This window comes from Papaver somniferum, unplaced genomic scaffold (assembly GCF_003573695.1).
Source record: "Papaver somniferum cultivar HN1 unplaced genomic scaffold, ASM357369v1 unplaced-scaffold_76, whole genome shotgun sequence".
NCBI classification, from domain to species: Eukaryota; Viridiplantae; Streptophyta; class Magnoliopsida; order Ranunculales; family Papaveraceae; genus Papaver; species Papaver somniferum.
Genome location: NW_020650526.1, coordinates 421,409 through 449,162, shown reverse-complemented (window position 1 = coordinate 449,162; position 27,754 = coordinate 421,409).

Here is a 27,754-nt window from a genome sequence, read left to right as displayed (position 1 = left end):
CTTCCTTTTAGGATTTTTTTTTCTCTTTTTCTTTTTCTTTTGTTTTCTTTAGTGTATGCCCGAGGTCATTAGAGAACGGGCTTGGAAAAGAGACACTTTAGGTCGTTTGATTAGTGAAAAGCCTAATAGTTCTTCTTGTGAAGACAGGGAGCTCGAAGACTCTTCTTTTGAGAGCCCTGTTTTTGGAAACTTCGGTTTTGAAAATCTGTCTCTTCATGAGGAAAGTACCCCTAGTACTTCATCTGTGCCAGCGATGACAACTTTGAAAGATTACATGTTCCCAACTATGACCAATCGAGCTTCGTGCATTAAATTGCCAGCCAATACGGCTAATTTCGAGATAAAACCTAGTATTCTTCAGATGATCCCTATATTCTTAGGAAAAGATGATGAGAACCCTTATTTTCATATTAGGGACTTTGAGGAAATTTGTGGGACAGTTAGAATAAAAGATCTTACTGATAAAGTTTTGAAACTTAAGATGTTCCCCTTTTCCTTGAAAGATAAAGCCAAGACCTGGCTAAACAACCTACCATCTGAATCCATTGAAACATGGCAGGAACTTATTGATGCTTTCTATATGAAATTCTACCCTAAGCATAAAAATGCAGCTGTTAGGCAGAAAATTAGTGCTAGTGTGCAACAAGAGGGAGAGTCTCTTTATAGGTTTTTAGAGAGATTCCATGATCTCCTATCCCAGTGTCCTCACCATGAATTTGATAAGATGAAACTTGTAGAGATTATTTATGATGGTTTAGACTATTCGACCAAAGCCATGGTCGAGTCTATGTGCGCTGGTGAGAGTTCACTAGTAAAAGTGCTGAGGATGCCTTTACCTTCTTAGGAGTTGTTGCTGAGAAATCTGAACAGTGGGAGTCTTGTGTTGAACCCCCTAAAAGACTCTTGGTTAATAGAAGTAGCACCAATATGGTAGATACAAGCTTGGGTCAGATGCTAAGTTTGCTGCTTTATCTAGAAGGTTAGAAGCTTTGGAAATGGGTCAATCTAAAAATAGGTCCCTTGTTGAACCTAATGATAGAATTAGAGCCTCTCAAGTCTCTAGTTGTGGAGTAGAACCCGATAACTCGTTTTGGGAAGGTCAGGTTAGTGAAGAACAATCCCATGCTGTCTATAACAACTCTAGGTTTGAAAACCGTCAGAAGTTTGACCCATACTCAGAGACCTACAACCCTGGTTGGAGAAACCATCCTAATTTCTCTTGGTCTAAAGGCCAGAATCAAGTTTAACCTAGTAATTCTCATCCTCCCCCAGGTTTTGGTTATAATAAGAATTCTTCAGGTCAAGCCCAGTTCCAGAACCCTTCTGAGAATAAAATGACTAGCTTAGAGGAATCTCTTAGTATACTAAAAAAAGAGCCAGGATATGCTATCACAAAGTCAGGAAATGTTAGTAAAGAGCCAGGTTAATTTTCATGAGAAAACCAAGCAGACTTTTAAGAATAATTCCCAGTCTCTTGCTAAATTAAATTTTCAAGTCATCCAAATAGCTAAGTTCCTTATTGAGAGAGAAGATGGAAGGTTCCCTAGTCATACTGATCCTAATCCAAAAGGAGAGAAATCGTACAATCACGTGAATTCTATTACAACCCTTAGGAGTGGAAAGAAAGTCGACAATAAGGTTGTCATGCCTGATGGTGAACATGTTGTAGTTCACCCTTCTCAGCCAGAAAATGAGGAGACTGATAGAGTCTCTAAAGAGACCAATGAGGTTCCTAATGAGTCCGGCTTTGTTCCCAAAGCCCCATTTATGCTAGTTCGAACTAAGAGGGAGTCCAACTTTAATGATATATTGGAGGTTTTTAAGCAGGTTGCTACCAACCTCCCATTATTAGATGCGATTAAGCAGATTCCCGCTTATGCCAAGTTTCTTAAGGACTTGTTGATTAAAGATTTTTTTGTGTGGTTGTAGTAATAAAGGTTCGAACTCTAAGATTTGTGAAGGTGAAGGATTTTTAGATTTATAAAAATTATATACAAATATAGACAAATTGGTAGAGAGGTACTGGGACTAATGATTCGGCCAATTTTCATAACATAGGGCTCAATGATTTATTCTCAACAATTACTGCTCAAAACATAAATATATGGACTCTTATTTTGCCAAAATAGATTCTCAGAATATTAGTTATAAATCGTAAGCATGGGACATCAAACATTTAAGCAAGCATGCCGCATCAAATAAAATGATAACTAATTAATTAAAATCATTTTTCAATTTTTAATCAGTGCAAAAGTCATAAAAAGAATAAATTAAATTTACCACAATGACGAAAATAGACTCCCTCCGTCGTCCCAATGTTGGGTTTAGCTCCTCATATTAATCATAATCTCAAAATGTTTTATTATTGCTCCAAAGTTGATTACAATTGAGTAAACAATGCAACAGAGAAATCGCAACAGCAGTTCCTGTTGCGAAGACGATGTTGGACTGTTACAGAGAAACAAAAGGTGACGGAAAATTAAATGTTGTGGTTTACTTCTCTGTTGCAAAATATGATGAAGAAACTTTTGCGATGAAGATAAACGTTGCAGAGCAGTTGAAGAAACAGTTGCAAATGGATGAAGGAACCGTGGCCGATTCCTTGTTCTTCACGGGCAGCAGCAGCAACAGAGTTCTGAAAACTCTGATTTCTGCTCCTCTGGCCCTCCTTTCGACTCCCAACTCTCGACAACCATTCTAGTAGACCCAAATATCATATTTATACTCAAAGACACGCTGAAATCCCTCGCCATAACTCCAAATAATTCGTCTTTACTCGGCAGTGAATAACATTATTTTTGAATATTTTCTTACCAGATTTAGAATTTCACACGTAAACTTCGATCCTGCACGCTCTAGTAAGCCTTATACATGCCTCATAAGTAATCCAACTCCTCCAAAACACTTCCATGCACAACCAAAACACACAAAACACCGTGTACAAGTCGTGTTCACTCCGTGTAGCTCTGTTTTGAGCTCGAGAATCAAATCGATATTTCCAGCCAATTACGATCAAATTCGACACCCAAAATATCTTCCTTAGGCTAAATCACATCTTTCTGCCAAAATTCAGCCATTGAATCGTCCTACAACTACTTCATTTCTTCGATCGAAAATTCTCCTGAACTGTGAACATTTTCCCGCCAATTTTCAGTTTTCAAATTGTTGAAGAAGGTGCCCCTTATCCTGGACTGGGGTGCGAATAGCAGATGCCTTGGGGGTGACCTGGGGGTGCCCCTTAGTAATTAGGTTACCCCTTATCCAAACTTGGGAGTCCGAATAACACGTGTCCTCCGGGTGCCAAAATCAACTTTTCGAGCCGAATTTTCTTAAAATATTTATTTCCAAAAAAATACCTACAAATACATAAAATAACAAAATTAGTACAAAATCGAGTGCCAACAATATATAGTATTGAGAACAAAATAGACACATAAATGTGTCTATCAAATACCCCCAAACTTATTATTTGCTAGTCCTCGAGCAAATTTTATTCTTGAAAAGTGACCGAGTTAATCTCGGGTGGGTTTATCAGAGGTGTACCCACAAAAACCAATACTCCAGACCCTAGCTATCTACGAAAAATCTTGGCAAGCACTAAAGAACCTCCTTGGTTGGCATACTTATTAATTACAGGAGGAAGTACCCTGACGCGAAATTCCAATTGTTGTATACGAGTTTGCACTCAAGCATACTAAAATTCATATAAGTGACAGAGCTCTACTAAGATAGTTTCACGATGGACATCATACTCGGAGTCAGACTAATCACATGAAAAGATTAAGAAGATGGAAAAAGAAAAATGTAGATGGTTGAAAAGTGAACGGTGTTTCCCATATCTGTCTGAAGGCCTCTGCCAAGGTGAACCTAACCTAAATGACTGAGATACCGGTCTGACTAATATTAACACACTGGCATATACAAGGGAACCAGTGGTCAATAATCCTAACTCTAGGTCAACAAACTGGCAAATACAAGGGAACCAGCAGTTGACTACACATAACAATAACCATTTTTTTTTTTTAACTTAACGGCATGAATAGATCTTTTTGATCCAAGCGCATGCTTCTTGTCAGCAGATTACACGATAGTTCCCACGGGTCCTGCATTCCACGCTTGCTTAGGCGACGGAAACAGGGAGAACACACGCATATTGCTATCCAAGTGTTAATACTTATTCCGATTGGTCTAACTGGTCCGGTCTATTTTTTTTTATTTTTTATTTTTTTTTTGAAAAGGTAACTCAGTCACTCTATTTCACCCTAGCAAAGGTAACAACTTGAATTGTGTGCCCCACCAAATCACTTGAAATAAAAGAAAACTAAAAATAGAAAGTGAAAAGGACTCGACAAGATATGGCGAAACTATCATGTTATTTCTAACACCTGAGCTCTGTGCTTTTATGAATAGACTCTATAGATGTTTCCATCTAGTCAGATTGGTTCCTCAACTCCTAAAACAAAAATGTTTCCATCCACTTAGATTGGTTAGTGCTATCCTAAATACGCATAAATTTCTAGGCTCTGGAGTTTAATTATTACAACTAAAAAGTTTCTCCCATACCCCCAAACTTAAATCTAACATTGTCCTCAATGTTCTAAAGATAAAATTAAAAACATGAACAAGGAGAAACGGTTACTATTTGAAGTAAAAGAGTTAAGGAAGGATATTACCGTGTTGCGTGAGATTGGGTTACCTCCCAAGAAGTGCTAAGTTTAAAGTCTTCAGCCAGACTAAGAAAGGTTTAATCTCCTCGAATCATATAGCAATAGCCGAAATAATTGTGGGTTATCGAAACCAAATAGAGCTATCACAAGTAAAAGGAATCTGCAACAAGCTAAGAAAATGAACATGTACTGCATACCCTTATCTAGTTTCCTGATTAAGATACCTATGTCCCATTGTGGTTCAGGTTCAGGTTCTATGAAAGGATCTTGATAGAAAATTTTCATTGGATGCACTTCCTCATAGCTAAGATCCAACAGTTCAGGTTTAAAAGTATGGAAAAACTCAATTAAAAATAATAACAACCTGAATAAACGGGGATCCTTAAAGTCAATCAGATTTGACTTACACAGCTGACCACAAAGAGAGTGGTGGTCTTCCTTAAACAGATGTGTCGACCCTAATCTCCTAAAGTAATTAGGTTTAGTCTCAAAACTTAATAATTGACACATCTGAAATTTATATGTTCCCACAATTGGTAGAAAAGTTTTTGGTGGGAAAACAAAGTTAATCTTGGTATTATTGCCTGGGCTAACCTCATCAACCAGAGGATGGGTTTCTAACAACTGAGCTTCTTTCTGGACATCATTAGGTTCGGGAAAACGTGTATGAAGATAATCTTGTAAGATGGTTGAGGCACAAATGTCAAGTCCTACAAGAGGGTACTTTCTAAGAGTTAAAGCACACGGAGAATGATAATCACCCCCAAACTTAGAGTTTTCTGTGTCTCTAGAAAGACTAGTCACAACTTCCCTAATTTCTAGGTCATCAGATTCCTGGAAATGGTCAATAGATTCTTCTAAGTTGGGTTCATCCTCACTCATTTCTACGAGTTTATCATCTTCTAAGACTAGTGTTTCTAAATCGCTAGATTCTAAAACAGTATTCTCAGGGTAAACTCTTTCCTCTAAACCATCATCATAATCATATAAAGGATTATCATAGAATGGCTCATAAACTAAGGTTTTAATCATAGTTACCTCCTCCGATTCACTGATAGGCACATCAAATAATGGATTATCCAACATACTGCAGGGTAAAGGATCATGAACTACATCGTCTAAAACGGTGGTATCTCTAGTCAAATCCACATCCTTTTGAATAGGTGAATAATTATTAAAATTATTTGGATTTGTATTAGAAACAACACTATCATTATAAAGCTCAATCGGAGTAACAAATTCCTGATCACTATGCTTACATATTTCATGTTCTTCATCAATACTATCCTCATCATAATCATCACTATAATAACATGAAAAAGATTGAACCTTATCAAAACAAGTAGTGTTACCAATTCTAACCTCTTCCTCTAAATTAGGCAAATATTCACTATTGGTATCAAGGGTAGAATTAGAAACCCTATTTTGGAAATTTAGATTATTTCGAGCAGCATTAGCTAACTGTTCATTTTCTGCCTCTAAACGTGCTTTAATTTCACTGAGCGTAACACTTATATGTTCACAAGTCTCATTGAATATCTTACACCGTTGTGTACTCTCTTCTCTTGAACTATCTGCACGTTCATACTCCCTTCGAATTTGTTGGTAGGTTTCTTCTAGAGATTGAACAGGTTTATAAATGTCATAATCAGGACTAGTTTTTAAGTAATTTTCCAAAAACGCATGACTAGTACTATAATATTCCTGATTTTCTTGCTCGTAAGACCAATTCGTGTGTGGATAGTAATTGGGCTCACTATGGTATGAACCATAACCTTGAAAAGGTTGGCGTTCCCAACTACTATTCCCACCATGGTCATAAAACTGATGATGTCCATATTCAAATTCAGGTCGATACTCATTGTATTGGCTTCTATCATACCAGTTCGACATTCTTAATTGCAAGGGAATTCTACACAACCACAAACAAGGCCGACTCGACTCCACCAAAACAAACCTAAAGATTTCTAGCAAACAAAAAGCATGATGGCTCCACTTAGATTGTTTCTATACCAGCTTCTATCTTTCGAAAGAGAATTCGTTGCAGTTTGAGAAAACCCCTCTGGAATCAATCCGAGTCAAAGTAAGTTGAATTGAGGCGAGGGAAGCTCAGTGGAGCTTTGATACCCAAGGCCTCACCGCTATCACAAGGCGGCGCAGTCACGCATTCAACTCACAGAAACCATCATGAACTTTGGAGTGTGCTTAAAGAGCAACCAATATTTTTCGAACGAGTTTCCTATTAAGCTCGTTACCCTATCGGTCTCGTTCTATTCCAAATTTTAAGCTTGGGTTCGCGTTAGGTTTCGTTTTCCTAAGGCGGGCAAGAAGGGAGCGGTGATGAAATCCGAACCCTTATCTTGTATTGGCCAGGCCTTGCCCTTTACTAGGAATTTAAAAACAGTCCAAATTCGTCCTCAATCAATGAATCACCTTAAGGAATACAGTAACTCGCTTACAGGAGATTCGCGAGTGTTTCGATGGACTTACCTCCCGTACCAGACGGGGGATGAACCGTTGTCGTCGACTCGGGCCACGACTCCTATGCCGTGTGCGAACCCGAGGGGCTGAGACGATATAGTAATCGTCGTCCTTCCCTGCACACAGTTTATCTAATAATTTTTTTTTTTTTTTTTTTTAATAATAATACCCTTCCGTAGGGTTAAAAAAAAATAAAGTCCAATTGTTTAAAGTCCAAAATAAAAAAAAAAATTACAGTTTTCCTCACACACTCTAAAAAAAAAAATAAAAATTAAAAATTAAATCCTATGGTTGTCCTTTTTTTCTTCTCTTTTCGCTTTTCGCTTTAAGCTTTTTCCTCTCCAAGTCCTTAGTGCTCCACTTCGAACCTGTAAATCAAAGACAAAAAGACAAAATAAAAAGGAACAAATAATAAAAAAAAAAAAAAACCTAAAAACTCTACCTAAGCACAAATCCGCGTCGGCGGCGCCATTTTGATTAAAGATTTTTTTGTGTGGTTGTAGTAATAAAGGTTCGAACTCTAAGATTTGTGAAGGTGAAGGATTTTTAGATTTATAAAAATTATATACAAATATAAACAAATTGGTAGAGAGGTACTGGGACTAATGATTCGGCCAATTTTCATAACATAGGGCTCAATGATTTATTCTCAACAATTACTGCTCAAAACATAAATATATGGACTCTTATTTTGCCAAAATAGATTCTCAGAATATTAGTTATAAATCGTAAGCATGGGACATCAAACATTTAAGCAAGCATGCCGCATCAAATAAAATGATAACTAATTAATTAAAATCATTTTTCAATTTTTAATCAGTGCAAAAGTCATAAAAAGAATAAATTAAATTTACCACAATGACGAAAATAGACTCCCTCCGTCGTCCCAATGTTGGGTTTAGCTCCTCATATTAATCATAATCTCAAAATGTTTTATTATTGCTCCAAAGTTGATTACAATTGAGTAAACAATGCAACAGAGAAATCGCAACAGCAGTTCCTGTTGCGAAGACGATGTTGGACTGTTACAGAGAAACAAAAGGTGACGGAAAATTAAATGCTGTGGTTTACTTCTCTGTTGCAAAATATGATGAAGAAACTGTTGCGATGAAGATAAACGTTGCAGAGCAGTTGAAGAAACAGTTGCAAATGGATGAAGGAACCGTGGCCGATTCCTTGTTCTTCACGGGCAGCAGCAGCAGCAGCAACAGAGTTCTGAAAACTCTGATTTCTGCTCCTCTGGCCCTCCTTTCGACTCCCAACTCTCGACAACCATTCTAGTAGACCCAAATATCATATTTATACTCAAAGACACGCTGAAATCCCTCGCCATAACTCCAAATAATTCGTCTTTACTCGGCAGTGAATAACATTATTTTTGAATATTTTCTTACCAGATTTAGAATTTCACACGTAAACTTCGATCCTGCACGCTCTAGTAAGCCTTATACATGCCTCATAAGTAATCCAACTCCTCCAAAACACTTCCATGCACAACCAAAACACACAAAACACCGTGTACAAGTCGTGTTCACTCCGTGTAGCTCTGTTTTGAGCTCGAGAATCAAATCGATATTTCCAGCCAATTACGATCAAATTCGACACCCAAAATATCTTCCTTAGGCTAAATCACATCTTTCTGCCAAAATTCAGCCATTGAATCGTCCTACAACTACTTCATTTCTTCGATCGAAAATTCTCCTGAACTGTGAACATTTTCCCGCCAATTTTCAGTTTTCAAATTGTTGAAGAAGGTGCCCCTTATCCTGGACTGGGGTGCGAATAGCAGATGCCTTGGGGGTGACCTGGGGGTGCCCCTTAGTAATTAGGTTACCCCTTATCCAAACTTGGGAGTCCGAATAACACGTGTCCTCCGGGTGCCAAAATCAACTTTTCGAGCCGAATTTTCTTAAAATATTTATTTCCAAAAAAATACCTACAAATACATAAAATAACAAAATTAGTACAAAATCGAGTGCCAACAATATATAGTATTGAGAACAAAATAGACACATAAATGTGTCTATCACTTGTGTACATGAAAGCGTAAGCTTAGTGTCCAAAAGAAAGCCTTCCTATCTAGTCACTGAGTTCCATTATTCAGAATACCACTACTCCTAAGTATAAAGACCCAGGGTCCCCTACCATTTCTTGCACAATAGGTAAATACCGTGTTGAGAAAGCGTTGCTTGACTTAGGAGCCAGTGTGAACCTACTCCCATACCATGTGTACCTTAAGCTAGGACTTGGTGAGATGAAACCTATCCAGATGACACTTCAGTTAGATGATAGGTCCGTTAAAATTCCTCGTGGTGTGATCGAGGATGTTCTTATTGAGGTCGACAAGTTTATTTATCCAGTGGATTTTGTTATCCTAGATACCCAACCTGTCCCTCACCTAGAGAACCAGATACCAGTGATTTTAGGTCGCCCATTTTAGCAACATCCAATGCGATCATTAATTTTCGAACTGGTATTATGAATTTGTCTTTTGGTAATATGACTATTGAGCTGAATGTATTTCATATTAGTAAGCTGCCCTCTGAACTGGATAATTCGATCATAGAATAAGTGAACATGATAGGAACATTAGTCGAGGAATCATTACCAAACACGTTGATAGAAGATCCATTAGAGAAATGCCTAGCTCACTTTGGGAGTGATTTTGATGATGATAATGTGATTAATGAGGTGAATGCTTTGTTAGATTCAACCCATTTGTTAGACACTAGTAATGGATGAAAATCTAAGTTCGAACCACTACCAATTTCTAAGTCTACCCTAGTTCCTTCGTTAGAAGAGCCTCCTAAGTTGGACCTAAAACCATTGCCAGATACCCTGAAGTATGTGTTTTTAGGCCCGTCTGAGACTTTACCTGTGATTATAACATCCGACTTGGATAGCGATCAGGAAAGTAGGCTAGTGACCGTCCTTCAAAACAACAAGGAAGCTTTAGGGTGGACAATAACATACATTAAGGGTATAAGTCCTACTGTTTGTATGCATCAGATCTATTTAGAGGAAGATACCAAACCTTCTAGGGAGATGCAACTAAGACTAAACCCTAATATGAAAGAATTAGTTCGAACCGAGGTTCTTAAGCTGTTAGATGCAGGTATTATCTACCCCATTTCAGACAGTAAGTGGGTCAGCCCCGTTCAGGTTGTTCCCAAGAAATCCGGTATTACTGTAGTCCATAATGATAACAATGAGTTAATCCCGACCCGAGTGACCACGGCTTGGCGTGTTTGTATTGACTATAGGAAATTGAACAAGGTCACTAGGAAGGACCACTTTCCCCTTCCATTTATCGACCAAATGCTAGAGAGATTAGCTGGACATAGTCATTACTGTTTTCTAGATGGATACTCAGGCTACAATCAGATTGTTATTGCCCCAGAAGACCAAGAAAAAACAACTTTTACATGTCCCTTTGGTACCTTTGCGTATAGACGTATGCCTTTCGGGCTATGTAACGCCCCTGCGACTTTTCAGCGTTGCATGATGATCATATTTTCCGATATGGTAGAAAAGTTTTTAGAGGTCTTTATGGATGATTTTTCAGTGTTTGGTTCATCTTTCGATGAGTGCTTGCATCATTTGTCATTAGTGTTGACTAGGTGTAAGGAAAAGAATCTAGTGCTTAATTGGAAGAAATGTCATTTCATGGTTCGATCAGGAATTGTTTTAGGGCATATCATATCTTCTAAGGGTATAGAGGTAGATAAAGCCAAAGTTGACCTTATCAAGACTTTACAGGTCCCAAAAACCTTAAGAGATATTAGGTCATTCTTAGGGAATGCAGGTTTTTATCGTCATTTCATTAAGGATTTTAGCTTGATTTCTAGACGTCTTTGCAATTTGCTTGCAAAAGATGTTAAGTTTGTCTTTGATGATGCTTGTTTAGAGGATTTTGAGAAGCTTAAGACTTTACTCACTACCTCCCCCATAGTCCAGGCACCCAACCGGAACTTATCCTTTGAGATCATGTGTGATGCTTCAGATTATGCTATTGGTGTTGTGCTAGGTCAGCGAGAAAACAAATTACTTCATGTGATTTACTATGCTAGCAAAACTCTGAATGATGCCCAGTTGAACTATACCACTACCGAGAAGGAAATGTTAGCCATTGTGTTTGCCTTAGACAAGTTTAGACCCTATCTCTTAGGTTCTAAGATCGTCATATATACTGATCATGCTGCTTTGAAATATATTTTGTCTAAGAAGGATACAAAACCTAGATTGATTAGGTGGATCCTTTTGTTGCAAGAGTTCTCTCCAGACATTAGAGACAAATACCACTCGTCTAGGCTAGTTGTTGATTCCCCTGATGATTCCCTTCCTATAAAGGATAGTTTTCCTGATGAACAACTTTTCTTTGTTACCCAAGCACCTTGGTATGTGAATATAGTGAATTATATTGTTACTGGTCGAATGCCCCAACATTGGGGTAAACAAGATCGTTCTAGGTTTTTAGCCGAGGTTAAGCACTTCTTTTGGGATGATCCTTATTTGTTTAAGTATTGTCCAGACCAGATTATTAGGAGATGTATAATTGAGAGTGACCAGTCCAGTATTATTTTTTTTTGTCATGATCATGCTTGTGGGGTCACTTTAGTGCTAAGAAGACTGCTGCTAAGATATTGCAGTGTGGATTCTATTGGCCTTCGTTTTTTAAAGACTCCCATAGTTACTGTGTTACTTGTGAACGTTGCCAGAAATTAGGAACCATTTCCCGTAGGAACATGATGCCCTTGAACCCGATCCTAATTGTTGAGGTCTTTGACGTGTGGGGTATTGAGTTTATGGGTCCGTTTCCTAATTCTTTGGTAACCTATACATCCTTGTCGCTGTAGACTATGTCTCTAAGTGGATTGAGGTGGTTGCGTGTAAAACCAATGACCATAGGGTTGTGATTGAGTTCTTGAAAAATAATATACTTACACGTTTTCGTACACCGCGAGCTATAATTAGTGACGGAGGGTCGCACTTTTGTAATGGGTCTTTTAGGCTTCTGATGAAAAAATATAGTATTACACATAAGGTAGCTACCCCGTATCATCCACAGACTAGTGGTCAGGTAGAGGTTTCCAATAGGGAGATAAAACATATATTAGAGAAAACAGTTAATCCCAATCGGAAAGACTGGTCGTCTAGGCTTACTGATGCCTATGGGCTTACCGTACTGAGTTTAAGACCCCCATTGGAATGTCGCCTTATCGACTTGTGTATGGCAAGGCATGTCATTTACCTGTTGAGTTAGAAAATAGAGATTATTGGGCTGTTAAGCAGCTAAATTTTTCACTTGACAAGGCAGGAGCCCATAGGAAACTCCATCTCAATGAGTTGGACGAGATTCGTATAGATGTTTATGATAGTGCGAAGGAGTATAAGAAAAAAATGAAACTTGTGCATGATAGAAATATTTTACGGAAGTCATTTTCTCCAGGTAAAAAAGTTCTTCTGTATGATACCCGCTTGCATCTTTTCCATGGGAAGTTACGTTCTCGGTGGACGGGTCCTTTTATTGTTCGCATTGTCTTTCTTCATGGAGCTGTTGAAATTGAGACACCGGATGGTAGTAGTTCTTCGAAGGTTAACGGTCAGAGATTGAAACCCTTTTTAGAGCCCTTTCCTACAGGTGATGTTGAGGAGGTCCCTCTGGAGGACCCTGTTTACCCTTGATTGACCATCGAGGCAGTTGTATGTTGTATATTTTTTTGATTTTCTTCACCCAGGTACTATCTTTCCAACTTCTCCTCGTTTTATTTTACTTTTGGTACTGCTCTTTCATTAGAAACATTGAGGACAATGTTATATTTAAGTTTGGGAGTGGGGAAGAACTTTTTAGTTGCACTTTTGAAACTTCTAGCGTCACATGGTATCCGGTTAGCTAAGTTTACATACCGTTTCTCACCGAAAAGGTAGAAACTGGAATGCTAGGGATAACAACCTATTGAGACATTAGAGAAAAAGACATTGAGATCCTTGAAATTCAGGAGAGAACTTGTTCCTTTTATAGGGTAACCGTGATGGACCTAACCATCCATGATGGAAAGGCAAGTAGGTCAGGAAATGCCAGAAAAACAAAGCAACCTCACAATGTAGTCTTAGTTACTAGATTACGACTCTCTCTTAGTAGAAACTTATCATCATCAACAAGCAAAGAGACATCAAAATCTATGAAGAAAGTTGAAGACGTTTAAAGTTTAGAAGCAACAATAGAAAAGAATAATTCAAAAATCAAAGTTGAAGACTTAGTTACAAGAAGTTATAAGAGAAAATGATATAAGTTGTTGGAATTCATGATACCAAGACATCACAAGTTGCGAAGATCCAAGTTTTAAAGTCCTTCTCTCATGGCCATGTAAATTTTTGTCTTGTAACTTTTGAAGAAAAAAAAATGAAATATGAAAAAAAATAAAATTATTACGTTCTTTTTGTTATATAATTAGTTTTTTGTTCAATAAGGCCATAGGGAAGTAGAAATTTTTAAGTCAAGCAAGAAATCGAAGAGAAGAGTTAATTGTCAAGGTTCTATGAGGTTCGATTTATCATCAACAGTTGAAGACCGAAGAAGACATTGTTTCTACTGAGCACTATGAGAGAGTCGAAGAAAGATACATTTGGTTGCTTTGTTAGTCCGCTTTCAATCTGGCACAAGATCTTTCTAGCACTGGTTTAACTCATCACACGTAATTAGTCCAGCTGTGTAGCAGATGTCCCTCTCATCTTTATCTCTCTCCTAATCTTATCCAGTTGTAAATCAGAGGACGCATTTTACAATGTTTATCTAGCTTCGTAGCGGATATCTCTTTATCTAGCAGTGTTGCGGATGTGTCTCCCCTTTTCTTTAGTCAGCTTTAGAGATGACACCTTTAATTTCTCTGGCATTCAAGTTACTTGGAGATAGGTTGAGAATTTGTATGTCCTCATATCTCTTTGGATACTTGTGACCAATTAGAAGTCATGGTTTTGTGGGTACACCTCTGGTGAACCCTCCCGAGATTAATTCGGTTTTATTTTTTATTAGTTTTGCTCGAGGACTAGCAAATAATAAGTTTGGGGGTATTTGATAAACGCATTTATGTGTCTAATTTGTCCTCAATGTTTCGTATTGTTAGTACTCGTTTTCGTCCTTATTATGGTGTTTTGTGTGTTTATAGGTATTTTTTGGAAATAAATATTGTTGAAAAATTCGGCTCGAAAAATTATGCGGAGCACCCCCGGAGGACATGTGTTATGCGGACTCTCATTTTGGTTAAGGGGTACCTCAATTACTAAGGGGCACCTCATTTGGCCAACTGCTATTCGCACCCCCGTCTCTGTTATGGGGAGGTCATCATCTACATTTTGAATTTCAAATTTGGCGGGAAAATAATTCAGACGCAGGCAGAATTAGGATTGGACTTTTTAGCGTGCTAGAAGGAGATTCAATGGCTGATATTCATTGGGAAGACTTGACTGAGCCTAACAGGCATCGTACGGGTCTTTGGTTCGACTGAGTTTGACTGGATTCTCGCGTGGAAGGAAACAGAGTGCCACGGGTTATAGTTAGTCAATTCCGAGTTATAAGTATGTGATCGAGAGGTTTTCATGTGCCTGATCCGCGTTATACAACTTCTGTATGATGACTCGACGTGTTGGGAGCCTTATGTCACGAGAAAACAGCGTGTGGAGTTAAATCTTGGAAGAAAATATTCCCGAGAATATTTTTCTTCAATGCCGAGTAATGGAATATTATATGCAGTTATGATGGGAGATTTGGGGGCAGTGAAGCTATATAAGTCGTTGAGGGTCAGTAGAGTGCGCACACAGAGAGTTTGGGAGATTACAGAGCATCACAGAGTCGAAAAATCAAGTTGCGGGAAAATTCTTTTCTGCTGCTGCATATCTGAAGAACATGAAGAACATACCATCCAAGACAATCGTTTTCCAACAGTGAGAACGACACAGAGGCGGGGGTCGTAGAGCTACAGCGTCTGTGGCAGTTATCATTTATCGTTCTCTGTAACAGTTCGGTTTGTAACAAATATAAGTGTTACAAACCCGGTTTTTAATAGTTTTTCTCCATTTCATCATTTGTACACCTCCTTTGAGAAATAAAAATGAATTTTGAGCGTGTTTCCAACATGATGAGAGGCTAAATTCTCGCGTAACCAAGGCAATGGATGAAGCTATTTACGCATGAATAATGGGTAACTATTTCATTTTATTTAATATTTAATTATAATTCACTCAATCACTGCTTTTGCAGAGTTCTTAAAAGTTTACATAATTTTCTTCATTAGTTGTGATTCAATTAGATGTGTTATGCTTTGTTTAGATAATCTATGCTTAGGGGATACAATTAATATTTGAGAATATGTTTGATTATTTGTGAATTAAGAAATAAAGGATTAAAAGGCTAATTAGAGTTATGAAATATTTGACATCATTCATTCATGTGTAATAGTGGATTCTAGTGTCTTGGTTATTTTCTAATATCTTGAAATCAAATTTTGATCTAAGTTTTCTTTACTTTTAAGTTTTATTAAGTCTAGAATCTTTTGCTTTCACAAGCCTCAATGAACCTTTTACTACAACTCAATTGAACATCACATCACCCTTCTCTCACTGAACAAAGATTGGATAGAGGATTAGCTACTGAAAGTTGTCTGCTCCTATATCCAAACACTACTATCTCTAATATGCTAGCTATTGGGTCTGACCATCATCCTATCTTCCTCAATTCCAACCCCAACTGGCAAAATGGTAAAATTTCTTTCAAATTATTTGGTCCTTGGCTGGACCATAAGGATTGCAAGAAAATAATTGATGAGTGCTGGAAGAGAAGTCTCTCTGGATCAAGTGTTTATCTTATATCCAGGAAACTCAAGGATATCAAGTTGAAACTCAGGATTTGGAATAAAGAGATTTATGGCAATATCAAAACTAACATAGAAGATTGTAAACAATACCTCTCTTGGTTGCATGACAATTATTCCAGAGTTGATAGAAGTGATGTTGTCAGCTCAGCCAGGCAAAAACTAAGTGAGTGGAAGGATATTGAAGAAAAATTCTGGAAGATTAAAATGAGGGATCAGTTTATCAAGTTAGGAGACAAAAATACCAATTACTTCCATAGAGCAACAAAATGTAGAACAAGGAGAAACAAGATGGACACAATTCAAGACAGTGATGGCAACTGGATCTCTGACTATCAAGAATTGAAGACATGCTTTATAAAACACTTCACTCAGATGTCAACAACAGAAACACCTTCTATAAACCCTGAAATAATAAACCTTATACCCACTACCATCACCAACACTGATAATACCAACTTAAACAGACCACCTGATTGCAAATGAAATCAAAGCTATCCTCTTTAGTATGGCAAAAGACAAAGATCCAGGACCAGATGGATTTCCACCAAACTTCTTCCAAGCCAACTGGGATACTGTTGGAGATGATATAGTAAATATGGTGCAACATTTCTTCATTTTTGGTCACCTCCTCAAAGAGATGAACTCTACCTTCATTACCCTAATCCCCAAGATTGATAACCCAGCCTCCCCAAGCCACTTCAGACCCATAAGTATTTGCAACACTACCTACAAAATTATATCCAAGTTGTTAGCTCAAAGAATGAAGGCTTATCTAAATAAAATCATTTCTCCATACCAATCTGCCTTCATTCCTGGAAGACAAATTTCTGATAACATTGCTATAGCTCATGACCTAATCCACTCAATGAGATCAAAAAGAAGGGTCAAAGGTGAAAAAGGAAACATGGGAATAAAAATTGACATGGCCAAAGCATTTGACAGAGTAGACTGAAATTTCCTCAATTCAGTTATGACTAAGATGGGTTTTAATACTTCTTGGTGCCAAAAAATAATGCAATGCATTTCTACAACAACTTCTGATGTTCTGATTAATGGTTCACCTGATTATTTCTTCTCTCCTTCTAGAGGCCTTAGACAAGAAGACCCCATGTCCCCTTACTTGTTCATGTTCTGCATGGAATCTCTTTCAAGAACTCTTATTCATGCTGAAGATATTGGTATAATTAATGGTATCAAGATATGTAAGGGTGCACCCTCTATCAATCATCTCCTGTTTGCTGATGATTGCATGGTATTATGCAAAGCCAATAAAAATGAAGCACAAAACCTTAAGGATATTCTCAATCTGTTTGGAGATACTTCTGGCTAACTAATCAACTTCAGCAAATCTGGTGTTTTTCAGCAAAAACACTGATCCATCTCTTATTCCAATAATCAGCAACATAATGGGAGTTCAAAATTTACAGATGGATGACAAGTACTTAGGATCTCCTTTGTTTACTCATAGAAGCAAGATAAAGTCCTTCGGACCTGTAGACAAGATGAAACTGAGACTCTCAAGTTGGAAAAATACTCCTCTAAACCCAGCTGGTAGGGAGATTCTTATCAATACTGTCACATCAACAGCCAGTATCTATCAAATGAATTGCTTCAGAATCCCTAAACAAACTTGTCAAGATCTAAACAAGCTACAAAGGAATTTCTTTTGAGGCAAAAATATGGAAAACCCCACTGGTTACTATCTTAAAGCATGGACAACAATTTGCAAACCAAAGGATCTTGGGGGTTTAGGCTTCATGAACATAGAACTCTTCAACAGCTCCATGATTACCAAAATAGGATGGATACTGGAGCAAGACAAGGATTCTCTATGGTATCAACTAATGGATGCTAAATACCTACTGGGAAGAAATGTCTTAAACATGGATACAAAAGCAAAAGATGGAGATTCTTGGATCTGGAAAAGGGTCCTTGAAGGAATTCAAAATATACAACAATTCTGCTCCTGGAAAATAGGCAAAGGGAACAGAATAAGAGTTTGGGAGGATTTATGGATTCCTAACACAACTGACAAGCTGGTAAAACCAACACATTTTCCTCAGCATCTTGAGTTGCTCTCTCAGCTCATGACACCACAAGGAGACTGGAATACTCAGCTAGTCCACCAGATTTTCAGCTCCAATACTGCAATATTAATCTGTTCTTTGGATACTTATCCAGGGGAAGAAGACAGCATGCACTGGAATCTAAATGATACTGGAAAATTCTCTGTGAAAGCCATGTACAAGGCAAAGATAGACAACCTATACAAAAATGATCCCACAACAAGAAACTGGGAAGCCATCTGGAGAATAAATGTGGCTCCTGTGATAAAAAACTTTATCTGGAAATGTGCACATGATATTCTCCCTACAAATGCAAAGACAGGAAACATTTTACACTATATTGATCCTATATGTCAAATTTGCAAAAGTGGGGAGGAAAATGTGACACACATGTTCCTTAATTGTCCAGCTGCTATTGCAGTCTGGCATGAAGTTCTTGGAGAATCACATGGAGAGTTTGATCATACAATTCATGGACTGGTTCAATTCCTGGTTCATATCTACAAATAATTCTGAAAGATATACTACATATGCTACCATCTGTTGGTACATTTGGAAGGGTAGATGTGATCTAGGTTTCTAAAACATAAAGCCTCATGCAAAGAAAACTGCGATTAGCATTAAACAACATCTATGTGACTTTAACAGAGTCCACAGATTACATACTCATGCTCTCAACAACTTATACTCTAATGATGCTGAACCTAATCAAGTTGATCGAACAGTTTCTAATAACATTAATCTTCAAAACCCACAAGAATATGGTTTCATAATCAGAATATGTACCATACAGGATCCTGTTAGTCTTAAAAAAAATTTTGCACTAACAATCTTGGATTTTGCAGGAAACTATATTGATAGCAGAGGATACTCAGGCCAGTTGGGAGAAAGAGGAGCCACAGGAGGAGCAGAACTAGCCTACGACTGGGCACAGGAACAACAACACACAAATATTGCTCCAATGAAATCCTGCTAAGATTCCAAGCTCTCTATTATCAAGCCATCAAGGGAAGATTCACTCACACTTACCACGCAGCAAGGCAAAGTTCTAGTGAAGACACTCCTTTAGTCATGTTACTTTTGTTTTAACTAGTCTAACCTCATACATAGACTAAGAAATCTGCAATCTCTAAACACTACTATTGCTTATAAGAACTGTAAAAGTAACACTGCCATCTGATTGGGCAATGGTACTGTAACAACTATGTCTGTTTGTTAGGCTGCCTAACTTTTTCTATAAAAAAAAAACAATTTCAATTTCAACTCAATTATTGAATACTTACACAAGTCACACCAATATTTGATACGCAGCATGCTTGTATTTTTGTGGGTTATAGGAATGTAATAAATCCGGCTAAACTAGAATAAAAGAAAGCTGTAGATTTTTTAAGGTATTCACCTGGATTAATTTATATTCAGTTTGATATGATCACTTTTTTGTATGTATCGAATAAAAAAAAAAAAGATAACATTTTTTTAGTAATGATCCTGATTTTTTCAAAAGATTTGTTGTGATATTGCAATATTAAATTTCAACCCTGCCAATACCTCAAGATGGTGGTGGTGGCATTATGGTAACCTGGTTATTGCATGGGTCACTGCGTCACTCCTAATTTCCTATGCATAACTAGTTAAACAATGTAGGTGCATTAGCTTAATTAAATTAATCTTTTATGTGTTACTTTACAGGAAGCAATTAGTTAATTAAATGAAACAGGTCGATTTAGCAATTAGCAACAATAATGATCCTAACTCAATAATGTATTAGATTACTCATACTTAATTTTCAACTTCTTATATACCCAATTTAAAATACACAAAATTCTAATTTCTTAATGGAGATTCTCTCTTCTTCTGATGAATAATGCTGCAGAAGAATCAAACAACTCTATTAGTAGCAGTATAATATACAAAAAGAAATAGAAGAAGCATGGGGTCTAACATTTCTGTGAGAGCTTTCGGCTGTTGAGAGCATTTCCTTGGGGAAGGTGTCTTCTGAGGCCTTTATGTCTGTTTGTTTAGAACTTTAGATATGTAATTAGACAGATAATAAGAACACAAACTTGGTTAAAAAGACCAAAATCAACAATTCGTGGGTGAAATGGACAGTTAGATTCTGATACAGTTTAATTGGACAAAAATGTAAAAATGGGCAGGATGTAACCAGTTTCATCGTGCCCATTTTCAAATATTTTTTCTTATTTTTAATTTACACATGATGTATCCAGTTTCATCCTTGTAGCCATTTCATCCAAATTATTTTTTACTCGTCCATTTAAACCCTGATTTAAAAATATTTGGACAAATGACCCATTTTCCGTAATAAGAATCATCTCTTACTTTCTTAGAAGAATTCAAGGTTGGACTTTTTTGAATATTAAAACTCAATTCAGACAATTTGCATATGTGTTTTGTGGTTGCTATCTCATCATTTGGGAATTGATCATGGAAAAGCAAATTCCATGATGAACAATAAGAATGAATTCTGAAACGACTTGACAGTCCATCTTAAACTACAAAATCGACTGACGGGAAAAAACTCAAGTTATTAAACATTCCAAAATTATCCCATTAAGCATTAAGAAAATTATAACTTAATCTTTAGGTCAGATTTCAAGGCATCTTTCACAAAATCTTGGAAGATTACACTCGGAAAAACATAGATGTCGAAGAAAAAAGTGGAATTATAAGACTTGATCTTCCACACTTGTTTTAAGTTTTTATAGCCCATTTTCTATCGTAAGAGTAGCTTGTTATAGGGGATAAGTTTTTTGACACCAAAAGAAACTTCCCATGAAGTTTAAAAGAGTATTATCACGGTTCAAATTTACGATATTTTACATATGCTATTAAAAAAGCCAACTAAAAGACCCAAAAATAATGTCACTTCAATGTTTTCAATATTTTATTTAATGGAGAACTTCAAAATTTATTTTTTAATTTAAAAAAAATGGTTTTAAATTAACTACGAAAACCATGTATTACGGTGGTGCATTGTTTACACAGTAAATTATTTAATTCTCGATGAATTTCTGCCCAATCGTATTGCAAATTATGTGTATCATATGTGTACTGCTTTTTAATAAATTTACCGACCCTCCATGACTAATTATATTTTGGAACTTTAACACCAAAAAAGATAGTTACATATTCGAGTACTCGACACATTTCATATATTATATTTGTTAATGAGTTTGGACCGGATCATTGGTGGAAATAATCAACTGGTTCCGGCATTAGAAAACCGTACCACCGATACCTGTAAATCAATAATATATTATGGAGGTACACTAGCTAGATTAAGTTAGGTTAATGTGATTGACATCTCTATTACGAGATAAGCGGGTTCTCATAATAAAAAGTTTGAAAACCTTTAAAAGTGTGTTAACATGCGTTTTAACGAATACGATAATATATCGCGACCTAAACACTCATACAGTGTCGTTGAAATATAGAACTTTCATTGTTTTCTTGTTCGTGGTAATGTTATTACAACAGTTCCGATCGTCCGGTTAAAATTTTCGCTATCAATTTTTCTTATATAAGTCACTAAAATGACTGTTTTTTTTGTTATTGAGAAAAATGATAACAACTATAGGTAGTGAGTTGAATTTAAATACTTTTTTTTAGAACCTTGCTCTTGATGCCTCGAAAAATTTTGACAAAAAAAATCGGTGAGATGACAAAAGTATAAAACCCTGACGAAGGAAAAAAAAGTTCGACATATAAAAGTTCGAAAAAAAGATATTATATTTCAAGATGACTTTCGGTAAAAAGAGCATTATTGGTTTACCTCCTCATTCTTTTTTTTCTTGAAAGAATACCCATGAAGGGTTAAAAGTAAATTTTCTTAGTGAAACTCAATTGGCACACACCGTGTGAAATTTAACTAGTTTATTCTTTTTTCCTTTTGAAGCGTGAAAAATGTCAACACAATCTTTCTTGGAAGTTGAATGGACTCATTTACTATTATCATGAACCACTAACTAGACCTACAAACTCGGATATTTTTGAAGCTTCATGAAAGTAAATGATATACTTTTTATTTCCTTTTCGGTATATCGAATAATACTTTTCACTAAAGACTAAAAATTGCTTGATAAATAAGAACTTACATGTGGTCAAAGGAAATACAGAAAGTAAATAGAAATTATATAAATACTTCAAATTTAGTAAACATTAAACCAACTCCTAAACCAACCGACAGATTCATTAAAGTAAGGACAAAATCCTAGTTCGACTTTCTCAACTATTAACAAGATTAACTGCTACGATAAAAGCAAAGTCAGAATATTGCCTAGGGGTTTGAGATGTTGGGAAAACATGATTAACACTAATGTTGTTCAAATCCGTCTAATGGTACCTTAATACTTGTATAAAAGTAGGACGATGTTACAGAGCATCAAAGTTTGTAATATATATAATCTCAAATGACATTTGTGCTTCATCATATTCTAATATTCTAATATGTATTCACATCGACAGAAAACAATAAAGGTGTTAGATGCTTGCATTATCTTTAGATGAGGTTTTGGAAATCCACTCAGTTCTTAAGCACTTGTGTTTACAAAACATATCTCATCTTAGTGCACACACACAAAAAAAAAACACCTTTCCACTCCCCCAAGTATTTCTAAATATTTATACTTAGCATTTAGGTCAGTGTTGACACAAACAGAATGAGATGATTCATTTAGCAAATTCCTATACTTCAAATCTACACAAGCACTCCCGATATAAAACAATGAATATTATCAGTACCTTGAAATGCATATTTCAACTAGCTACGCACTTCCAAATTTGGACACAACGTGTTTCCATAATTTGGGATATACATATTCTTCATACATAAACCACTAACTGAAAGCAAATTAAAGTTATAGAATACCTTATGCTTAAGAAGAAATTGGTTCATGTATAATAATAATATCTAAAGTGGGTCTTGAGATCTAAAGGAAACTTCATTACATCTACCAGTAAAAACATCCAATAGTCAAAAGTAAACTATCTGATATTTCCCGCTACACCAGTTTAGAATCATACATACAATCTCTTTTTCCAATGCATCCAGAAAAACATCTTCTGAACCATTTCCTCCAAAAGAATTATACAGATTAAGGAAAAACATCTATGGCTTTTCTATAACTTGACTCACCTCCCTTCTCTTTATGATTGATTCATCAACTACCAAGGCCTCAATGACAGGGTCCTGATCCTTTAATAGAGCTTCATGACTTTTTTTTTTCAAATCGTTACAACCAATTAAGGAAGTCCTAGCAACATATGAACCATACATTTTATATGAATACATATAAATATATATTACCACACTTATCTTCATAACATGTTAGTTGATCGTTGCTCAAAGTACCTCGTGTAATATCAAATATTTCTGAACTTTCAAAGACCAACGGGAACACACATCAATGCACCCATTCCTTACATCAAAGTTTAATTCATCTTCTTTAAGTAATTCATATTCTTTAAGAATACATGTGGAAACTAATGAAGAATGTGTGATAGTCTCTTTGTTCTTAATAATATGACGATATTGCGACACTACGAATTCTTAACACAACAAGATAACAGTTACGCAACATAATAAATATTTTCACATGGTCTTTCTTATTGAAAACCCTATGGAAAATAGTTGTAAGATTAGTAATCTCTACCACATATGATTTCATTTCCTCGTTCAGGAACAAATAGTATTTTGGCACCAATAGATTTCATTGTTTGACTTGTCAAGATTTTTAACACTAATTTATGATTTTAACTACAATTAAAAAAAATGGTTAATCGTTTATTTGGTTGATGTTTCAAGATGATTTCTCATAAAAGGAATATTATTGTTTTACCTTTTTTCCCTCTCTTAAAGAAATACTCTTAAGGATGAAAAATAATTTTTGGTCAAACTTAATTAGCACTCGGCATGTGAACTCTGACTAGTTTTATTTTTTAGCGTGAAAGTTTCTGCAAAACCATTATAGGAAGTTGAATTGACTTAAAAAATGTGTTAATATTTTTTTTTAGAGACTATGGTAATGTATCGAAAATGTAAACACCTACATAATGTCGTTAAATATTGAATTTTGATTGTTTTTCCTGACTGTTTTAACGCTATTGAAATCGTGGTGGTTGTTCATCCAAAGTTTCCATTATAAACCGTTAAAACAACTATTTTTTATTAAAAAAACGATAACAATCATAGCTAGTGGCTCTTTTTTAAACCCGTTATTAAAACCTTGTTGTTGACTACCATTTGAAGTGTATTGCCTTCTTAAATTGAACAAATAAAACTCAATGAGATAAAAAAGAATAAAACCTTGACGAAGAAAATATAGTACACATATAGATGTTCGAAAAAAAAAGTATAGTTAATCGTTCATTTGGCTGATGTTTCAAGATGACTTTTCGCAAAAGAAGTATCATTGTTTCACCCTCTTTTTATTCCTTGAAAAAGTATCCTTGAAGAGTGAAAAGTAAACTCATAATGGAACTTAATTAGCACTTGGTACATGAAATTTAAGTATGTTTTCGCGGACTTGTGTTAAATTTTTTACTACTATTATATAAGGACCAAAAATGAGATCTATCGGTTTAGGTTATTTTTAAAAAATCATGAACTAAAAGATATACTTTCGATTCCTTTTCCTGAAATCGAATAATATTCTTTTCATTTTTCATTAGAGACTATAATCTTTCGGTAAATACGAATTTACATGTAGTTTGAAAGAAATTAAAGAAAGAAAATAAAAATTATACAAATACCTCAAATTTAATAAAATAAATAAATATATTATTTTCTAAAATATGTAAATTCAGCCTCCTAAGTCCTAGTCCAATTTTGTGCACATTATGGCCGTTAATTTAACATATGCCTTGGTTTTTTTGTTTGTCTCTTTTATCGGCAAACATAATTAGATGAAAAGATACACAAGTCATATGCGTGAAAAAACAACTAAAGGAGCCGAAAAGACCCGAGAAAAACAACAAAAAAACAAAAAACACAAAGAAATAGAAATTCTAATAGCTAAAAAGAAGCTACTTGCCAAGCAAAAGAGAAAACTTCTAACCAGGAATGTTGCTTCAAAATACAAGCAACTTCCAGATATGAGTACCGTCATCATCCTCTATGCTTAAGTCATCATGAATTTTTCACAAGACCGCTAACTATATCTTGACGATCTTTCTTCGAAGAAGGAAAACTCAACCCCGGAATCCATTTCACCGAACTTGCAGTTGGAACCTTGTTTGGATCAATAAAACATTTAGGAAAAGTTTTTCTTTTTGTAGCCCAAGTACCATTATGAAAACTAGATGATGAAAGATCAATGTAGCATTCTGAGTGGACATCTCAATGAGGTTTACTCTTATGGGTCTCCAACATTCAATATTTTTGCCACGCCACGTCACCCAGCAAGTTCAATATTCAGGCCCTATGGGGATCCACGATTAATCAAGAAAACGCAAACAAAGACCGTCAGACGCCAAACCATTAGGCGTTTGGGATAGTGAATATGGTCAAATCTCCAAATGGCTTGGTGTCAGACGCCTAATCAGTGGTCGTCTCATTATTAGACCAAAACTTGCAACAGAAAAATAGTTCTTCATTAATTTGTTGTTTCTTCTTCTTTTCAAGCGAAAAAATGATTTTGGATGGCGAGATTGACGGGGTTCGGTTCCTTTTTCATCTAAAGTCTTAAAAGTTAATTCTGATCTTGTTGTTGTTGAGGTTCTACTGTGGTATTTTCGTCCATTTTCATCAACAAACTTACTCAAGGTATGAGAAGAACTTTGATTGTTTTTTTTTTTGATTTTTTGATTGCGATTTAGGTTTTGAATGATTTGATTGAGTTAAATTTGATGTTATATAGCAGTTTAAGGTTTCAATTGAAGATGTGAACTGAAACTTTGTAATACGAAGTTAGGGTTTATTTAGGGCACAAATTTTTTATGGAACTTGATTGATAGTTATGTTGATGATACTTGTTTTATGAACTTGATATGATTCATATGTAATTTGATATGATTAATAGTTGTAATTTGATATATGTAAACATGATTCATTTGGGTGGTTAGGCGTCTCTCTGCATCTTCGAGAGCATATTCACCTAAACGCCTAACCATTTGGGTTTAAGAATAAACACAGGGATGCCCATTTGGCATCCCTGTGTTTATTCCATATCACACCCAACGAAACCATAGAGCTCTTGTTGGATTTGGGGGAAAAGGACATGCCTTTCCATTTGAGTCCTAGATGTTGGACATCCATAAGAGAAAGCTTAACATGAACCATGTCAAAAGATTAAACCATTTGTTTCTTAATTTTTATTCCTTTTCCAATTTCTTCACACACCAGTATCCTCTTGGGCAACTTGTTTTTCCAATACTTCCCTTGTTGCTTTACATTTAGAGACTAGAAGTCCCACTATCTTAGAACGATTATAAAATATAAGAATCTTAGATATTTCAATTATATGATAAAATCCACCAAGCCTTGTTTTGGTACAAATTTTTTGCTCGACATGTTTAACAAAATCTACTTCAATAAGGACACGTGAATAGTGACCATATTAGCTTACATTTCAAAGTATTCTTGTCGCTTTAATTGGATGACCAACGTGTTTACAATTGCTAGACGTAGACACTCTTTGATTATTTGAACGAAAACTATATTCCCAATCTTTTAATCGAAACGAATTGTTCCTTTATTTCCCATGATTCAGATTTCATAAAATTCTTATCAATTTCATTATGAAGCTTAATAGTGAAGAAAATCTTACCAATTGGAATAATATGACATGACCTTGAAGATTCCATTGATTACTGAAAATTTTCTCAGCATATGAACCTTGAACTTTTAAAATCAAGTCTTCCAATCAACACAATTTTCCATTAATCGATACATTCATCAAAAGAATCATCTAGTAATATAGTAGTAAATCAGTACCAGGTTTTCCAATTTTAGGTAATGGAAAAAGATTTACTAAAGTTGAAGATTTTCTAATCTCAGAAATTTTAATATTATGAACAAAACTCATACCACCAACCATCTTTTTTTTTAATATTGAAAATTAACAAATGTATTTGCTAAATAAATAAAGACTAGCCACGCGTCTCCACTATAATGGTGAAGAGATCTTCTTTTCCTGTGACACGGAAGATAACACCGTCACATTTATAAGGGGAAACCCGCATTTATAAGGGGAAACCCGGAAAATCATTTGGCAAATTTTCTTTTAACAGGTAATGTTAATCTCACACAAAAACCACGAGACCGTAAATTCCAAATGGTAAGACCTACCTAAAAGAATTTTCACCAAATTTCCCATAATCATTATTGCACCAGAAAAGCATCCATGGAAAGTAAATATGGGATATTCTCCTTGAATTACTGTAGTCTCTTGCAGTAGAGACTAGAGACTATGAAGTACACAATTCGCATAAAAATAATATATTACCTAACTGAAAAAAGATAACGAAATTATAATAATAATAATAGAAATTTTTTCCTTTCCACGCCAAGAAACTTGACAAAAATAAAATAAAAATAATATAAAACCGAAATTATTTGCCCAAACTGATCCTATAATAAGGAAAATAAATAAACACAGACACCAGAATTTTTTGTTAACAAGAAAACTACCTTCAGAAAAACTCCGAGACC